Source organism: Phyllostomus discolor, chromosome 5 (genome assembly GCF_004126475.2).
Source record: "Phyllostomus discolor isolate MPI-MPIP mPhyDis1 chromosome 5, mPhyDis1.pri.v3, whole genome shotgun sequence".
In the NCBI taxonomy this organism is placed as follows: domain Eukaryota; kingdom Metazoa; phylum Chordata; class Mammalia; order Chiroptera; family Phyllostomidae; genus Phyllostomus; species Phyllostomus discolor.
The window spans coordinates 71,390,631-71,398,134 of NC_040907.2; the positions used below are offsets into that span (position 1 = coordinate 71,390,631).

Below are 7,504 nucleotides of genomic sequence, written 5' to 3' on the forward strand. Positions count from 1 at the left end.
GCTGCCGAGCCCGCCCACTCCTCCGCCCCCGCCCCCGCCCCTGCGAGCGCCGTGCTCCTCGCAGCTCCGCTGCGGTGACGGTGGCCAGCTGCCCGAGGCCCGGCCTCCTGTTCAGCTCGCGCGGCCGTCGTGGCTGTCAGAGCCACTGCAGCCGACGCCGCCATAAAAGGGAGTCGCTCGTCGCCTGAGCCGACACAAATCCAACTGTGCCTCGCGCTTAAAGGGGAGGCGTGCAGAGGAGGGAGGGGGCGCCGCCGACGCTCTGGTGTAGCACGCTCCGCGCAGGGAGGGCCGGACGCGGCGAGGGCCTGTGTCGCACGCGGGTCCGAGGCTGAGGCTCCGGCTCCGGGCTCCCTTGGCTACGCCTGCCTTGCGCGCAGCGGTACTGACGCTCCCTTTGGATTCTGCTCCTGCAGCGTGGACGTGTCTGGGCTGGTTGCATGGAAATTCAAGAAAGCTTGGGGCTCCTTCTTTGGGGACGGGCTTGTTCTGCCTCGCACACAGTGGCGGGTGCCGCTCAAGGAGGGAGCGTCTGTCGCAGACCGAAACGCCGACGGGAGCGTCCCCTGAGGGCTCGCTCGGCTCTTCGCCTGCTGCCTCTCCCGACGCGGACAGGCTCCTCTGTTGCCAAGCTCACCGTGACCCCCAAATCCACTTTGCCTCTAAGGGCCTTAAACTATTTTTAAAACGTACTTTTTAAAATTCCGAGCTTTTTAGTTTGTATTGTTTTCAAACAGCTTCAGAGTTTTCCCGGCCCCACCCAGAAACGCTGATTCAAAGAAAAATATTACTGAATTAAATACAGTCCTGAAGACAGGAGACCTGGGATGGCGTAGCTACTCAGTTAAGGCTACATAATGCAGGGTGTGGTGTTTTTTGACAGTGAAGTGCAAATAAGGGAAAACGGAGACACCCTAGTGAAAGAACAGCTGTTGATTTGAGTGAGTTGGAGGAAGATGCGTTTTTGCTTCCTTTCACCAAAGTCCACCTTTCACATGATGCCGACAAAGTTTAAGCGGCCATTTAGAACTCATTCGGGCCTGTGGCTCTGAGAAATGGTTTCCCCAGAAGCAAACCTTAACACTCTCACTGTGGCTTATGTCTAAGCCTTGTCCTGGTGCTTTCCATTTCTGAAGATACCTTCTTGCCTGCCCCTCCCCCAACCCATGCACAGACACAGGTTTTAAACCTGAGCAGAATTTTGTTGCTGGCAGATAAACCCATTTTTCATTGATTTTTAGTTTGGGTTAAGAGATTTCAGTATTTTTTTAAATTTTATTTTAATTGCTGTTGCAGTACAATTTTCCTTATTTTCAGAGAGGGAAGGGAGGGAGAAAGAGAGAGAGAAACATCAATGTGTGGTTGCTGGAGTGGGGTCATGGCCTGCAACCTAGGCATGTACCCTGACTGGGAATCAAACCTGCGACACTTTGGTTCGCAGCCCGCGCTCAATCCATTGAGCTACGCCAGCCAAGGCTAGATTTCAGTAATTTCTGAAGTAAGCTAAGAATAGATCCTATTGGTTTAATTCATTCTTTTATTCATTCAATAAATAAATATTAACAGAGCACCCAGACATTGTTTTAGTTCATTGGGTTATGTGTGAGCAAAACAGACAAAAACCCCAGCCCTTGTAGATATTACATTTTGGAGGTGGGTTAACAGGCAATAAATAACATATGTAAATACAAAAATTAAATGGGATAATAAAGCTGATAGGGAGTATGAAAAAATAAAACAATTCAATAGAGATGAGAAAGATACAGGTAGAGTAGGTTTGAAAAGAAAGGTCAGGGGTTCAGTTTTGGACACTTAAGTTTGAGATATTCATTAGAAATCCAAGCAGAGGTCTAGAGTCGGCAGTGGTATATATGACTCTGGAGTTAAGGAGAATGGTCCAAGCTAGGGATAAAGAAAGATGTCAGCATTTACACAATATTTAAATATCGTGTAAATGATACCAGGAGACTAGACAATATCACCAAGAGAGTGTGTAAACAGAAGAGAACCAAGGATGAAGTCTTGTAACAGCAAGGTGGGAGAAGTGAATGAGCCAGCAAAGGAGCCTGAGAAGGAGCAGCCAATGGAATAGGAGAACCAAACGTAAGTGCCTAGAGGCCAAATGAAGGTAGTGTACCAAGGAGGTGTGAGTGCTCATATGTGAGTGGAAACAGAATTGACCATTGGATCTGTTACCATGGATGCCATTGGTAACATCAGTAGAGCAAGGGGGAGGCACAGCTGGAGGGGTTTGATTGAGTTTACAAAAAAATGGGAGGAGAGGAATTGGAGATGGCTAACATTACGGGCCATTCTTTTGAGAAGTTCTGCAAAGGAGAGCCCTGAAATGAGAAAACAACTGTTAGTGGAAGTGAAATCAAAAGTAGGTTGACAAGTAAATTGGGAGAAATATTTGTTTCTGATGCAAATGGTCTGGAAGAGAAGGAAACATTTATGTAGGTGCAAGAGGAGAGAAATTTTGGTGAGGTATCCTTGAGAAGGAAAGAGAATTTGGAACCCAGAACACAAGTGAAAAGATAATGCGCAGACAGGAGCACAAACTGTTCGTCTATGGAAATAGGCAGGCAGGTAGGTGGATAGGAGTGGTTATGGGAATCTGTGGAAGTTCTCTTTTGATTGTTTTAATTTTCTCAGACAGGAAGTAAGGTCATCAGTGGAGAGGAGATGCGGAAGAGTAGTGGAGGCTTGAGGACAGAAATAAAGGTGTGAATAGTCATCTAGTAGAATGGAAAGATGAATGGACTAGGAAAAAAAAACATGTTTGCTGAGTGTCTTAAAAGGCCCATTTGAGTTCACAGTCATGAATTTCAGTGGGACAAGTCAGTGTGATTGTGCTTTTTTTTTTCCTCCAACAATAATCAGCTGCCAGAGTAGAGGCTCAGTGTAGACTTATAATTCTATTTAATCAGGTTTTACCAAGGAAATAAGAGCGAGGAGAGAGCAGCAAGGAAGCTGAGGATGTAAAGGAATGATTATGATTCACCATGGACTTTAAGATGAGGAACAAGTGGATATGGAGAAATTAAGGACAGAAAAAAATTGTTAGGATTGATGAATTACAAGTCTTTGTGGAGTTGAGGGACAATAGGAGTCCAAACAAGAGGAAATGATCTGGAAAAATAGGAGGTGTATAATAAAGAATCTGGATCCATTTTTTATATTTGCTGGCAGCTTTCAAGCCCCACCACTTACTCCTGTTTTTCCTATGCCAACACCTGGGAAAACTGATAAGAAAGCCTGGGTGCTCATTCCTTTGGTGTCAGTGGAAAGTTCAAACCATGCAAGACCCAGACCATGTGAGGGAAACTTCACCCTGGTCCCAACCCTATGCCAACCACCATAAAACCCTAAGATGTCTTCTTTCTCTGTCTCCTAAAGCCATATTTGTACCAGCCTGAAGCCTGCCCTGCTCTTCCCAGAAAGCTTCCTTGTGAGTGATAAACCTTTTCATGCTGTCTGGGTACGTGTGTGGCATCAACAGTTTTAAAATCCAAACCAAATTTTAGGAGGAGTCCACCTCACTTCTGCAAGAGTTACCACAACAATATGGTGAATTAGAGTGGGATGCATGAAATTAAGATTATGGAGATGTGATGAAATCCAGGGTGAAATGTGACAATGGCAGTCAAATAGCTGAGGAATGTGGAATATGGTATTGGAAGAGTCAAGATGATAGTGTCATAAGGATTACCTATTTTGCAGCAAGACTTAGGACAGGAGAGGTGCTGGAAAGGGTTCCAGTAGACCAAAGCTGAAGTGCTTGAGAAATAAGGCAGAATGATCTATGAGTGAGTAGGTGACAACCACAATGAATTGAGTGGCAACATCAGAGGACATAAGTTAAAAAAACAAATGTTGGCCAGGGGAAGGAATTAGAGAGGAAAGAGGGAAAATAGCCTGAAAGAAGCAATGAAGAGCAAGGAGAATCCCTCTTCTGCTTCCAAGTCAGAGGATGAGCCAGGTTTGCTTTAGAGCAAGAAGGCAAAGGAAACATTCAGAAGGAGAGATTGAGGATGCAGAAGGTTTTGCTGATGATGGCCTGTGAATTTCAGAGAACAGAGTGGAAGAGTCTCAGAAATTGGGTAGTGGTGAGAAAGGTTTCAAAATAGGTGATATGAAGAGCCTTGAGTGAGTGGAGATAAAGGGTGTCTGGGATTTCTTATGGTAAGGGCTATAAACAGGGATAATAAGGACAAAGCCTCAACCAAATAAGAAGAAATGATTGTTCAGTTCCCATTTAGAGTCAACAAAGATTGAATGTAGTTAAAATTTTCTTATTTGAAAGGGGAAAATTAGATCATTTTCATTTCAAATTTGTTTGAAATGAACAAATTTCAAACAAATGTTTCCCTTGTTATCACATCTCCTAGGGGCCTGAGAGAAAAACCTGGGGCTGGAGCAGCACCCCAGGGTCCAGGCCAAGAACCTCCTTATAGGTGGGTTTGATGAGTTCTCATACTACTAGGCTTGCATTTTTGGTTTTAAATCCACCTGTATGAGTCTCAAGAAGTATCCAAACAGGTTGGCTGTGACAAAGTTAGGTAAGAAACTTCCTACCTCTTGATCTGGCCGTTCTTCACACTCTTGTTACAGTGGCCCTGTGATTCTTGATGTCGTACACTGGACCTACCTTACAAACATTCAAATTTACCTGGCACTCACTCTTATGAGGCTTAAAAGTTTCTGTTTTTCTAAGTAAAAGTCAACTGACCCAAAATTAACCCAATGTGATTGTGTTCAGAGGTGGTAATTTGTGGCTTCTTAGTCACCACATGAAATGTAACTTTGACTTTCCAGAGACAGACGAGTAACTCCATTGGTTTCAAAGGTATGAAAATCAAGATCAGTGGTCTTCAAGCATTTTTGTTTACACAATACCAAAAGAAGTTTGAAAAGTACATGTATCCCTTCCCTATTTTTATACCAACATCCAAATTTTTTCTCATGAAATTAAACAGTTTTAAATGAAGTGATTTCCAGTGTTCCATTGTAAATACGGGCATTTTTACAAATAAAATGGTCACACAAATCTTAAGTATTCAATAAGAGTGGAATATTAAGTGCCATGGTGATTTGATACCATTTAAAGAGTAAACAAAAAATTGTTTCCACCCTGGTCAGTGTGGCTCAGTTGGTTAGGTGTCGTCACACAGAGCAAAACGTCACTGGTTTGATCCCTGGTGAGGGCACATGCCTGGGGTGTGGGTTCGGTCCCTGGCTGGTCAGGGCACATAGGAGAAGCAACCAGTCGATGTTTCTCCCTAACACTGATGTTTCTCTCCCTCTCTTCCCCTCTCTCTAAAATTAAATAAATAAAATCTTTTAAAATTTTTCTTAAAAATTGTTTCTTAGCTATCATTGTTCCTTTTTCTTCTTGAACTTTAAGAAAAATTATTATCTTTCAGTTACATTTGATGTACAATACATTAGTTTCAGGTGTACAACCCCATGATCAGACATTTAAATAACTTACGAAATAATCACTCCAATAAATTCAGCACCCATCTGATGCCACATAGTATCTAGTAGATATTACAATATTATTGACCATATTCCATATGCTATATTTTACATCCCCATAACTATTTTGTAACTACCAATTTTCTTGAACTTTTGTAATTCCACTTCTGTTATAGAATTTTATCCTGTTACACATTTTATGCATTTTAATCTGTTTTCAACCTACCATACTCTGCAGTAAAAAATAAATTGACTCATTTTTTCCTCACTGCCTCTTTGATCAGGTTTTTATTCAAAATTAGCAGACCAAAGTGATCTGACCTTTACAAAGCAAACAAATTTCAGTTTATACTGCAGGCTTCTTCTGTGGTGGGTTTCTTTTCTGCGGTCTTCTTAGCTGCTAGGTGTTTAGCTGCAGCCTTTTTTTTTTTAACCACCAAAGCCTTCTGCTTCATAATGCCAACAGCCTTCTTTCTTACTTCCTTACCACAGCCTTCTTGCCTGGAATCCCCTTATCATCTAATTTGGCTTCTAGCACTGCTGCTGCTTTATCCACCTGGAGCTTGTATTTCTTGGCCTGATGAAGAATGGTGTTCCAGAGCCTGGTCTTTGCATACGGATTCAGCTTCAACATGACTCTCAGGTATTTCACTGGATTCTTCAGGACTCTATGATAATCTTCTTGCATGGTGCTCAGAGAGCTCTTTGTATCTCTGGGCTTTTCAAGATTCGGCTAAGGTCTGTACTAAGTATCTTGTGCATGCAAAAGTTGTAGTTACTCTTGAGGGAGGCAGCTTTATGCCAGGTGCCATACAGACCATTTAACTTGGTGGAAAGCATTTTCAGTCCAAATGCAGAAATGGCCTACATGCCCACCAGGAGCAGGTTTCAAAATGTTCAGTTTGTTTACATTAAGCAGGTAATTCCAGCGATGTTCCTGATGGCTTTGATGATACCATTGTCCTCATTATAGATGATGCAAGGTCCCCTGCACTGGATACAATGGTTTCTCATTTTGCCCTTGCCAACTCTCATTTGCTGAGAGGCATAGACCTTTTTGATATCATTCCAGGCCATAAGTTTCTTAAGAAGCAAAACAGCTTCACTGGTCTTTTGGCCTTCAGCTTTATCTTCAACACCAAAAGAAATTCAGGAATTTCCTCAATATAATGACCAGTGCTCTTAAAGTCCAGGCAGCCAGGGTAGAGCAGATTGCATATCTCTTCTGTGTTATATTTATCCTGAGGTTCCAACAGCACCAGGTTTTAGCTGGTGCAAACATCTGGCTCCCACAGCAAAAGCACACTGGCCAGAACCATGAGTTTCACCACCTTGAACTCTGGGAATTTGAGCCACAGCTCTGCCAGTACCCCAAGATTCAGCACTGGTTTGATGACCTGCCAATTCACTGACAGCATAGGGCTGTCTATTGTTTTTGTATGAGTTGGTGTACAAAGTTTACAGTATCGACAAAGTGACACTTTTGCCAGATGACTTTCTCTTTTTGGAATACACAGATGTCAATGGATGAGCACATGCCATGCTGAGGAGGGGAGAAGTCCATGTTCCTCTCAACCCCACAGGACAAGCATAACTTGACATTTTAATGCTTTTTACTTTCATTTTTAAATTTTATTTTAACTTTTGAATATGTAATACTCTCACCTGGTTCAAAAGTAAAAACTAAATAAAAAAATGTACATTGAGAAGTCTTATTCCCACACTTATGCCCTTTTTTTATTTTTTAAGATTGTATTTACTTATTTTTAGAGAAGGGGAAGAGAGGGAGAAAGGAGAGAAACATCAATGTGCAAGAGAAACATCAATCAGTTGCCTCTTGCATTCTCTCAACCAGGGACCTAGCCCACAACCTAACCGTGTTTTCTGACTGGGAATCCAACCAGTGACCTTTGAGTTGCAGGACAATGTCCAACCTGCTGAGTCACACCAGTCAGGGATGCCTTTCTACCTTGTCCCTACTTTGCATTGATAACTATTTTTGTTAACTTTGAATGCACTTTCC

General features: G+C 42.6%; 1 pseudogene; it reads right to left on the reverse strand.

Annotated features, from left to right (window-relative positions):
• Window positions 1-5,644: 5,644 nt before the first annotated feature.
• Window positions 5,645-7,053, reverse strand: LOC114496223 (annotated as a pseudogene).
• Window positions 7,054-7,504: the final 451 nt, after the last annotated feature.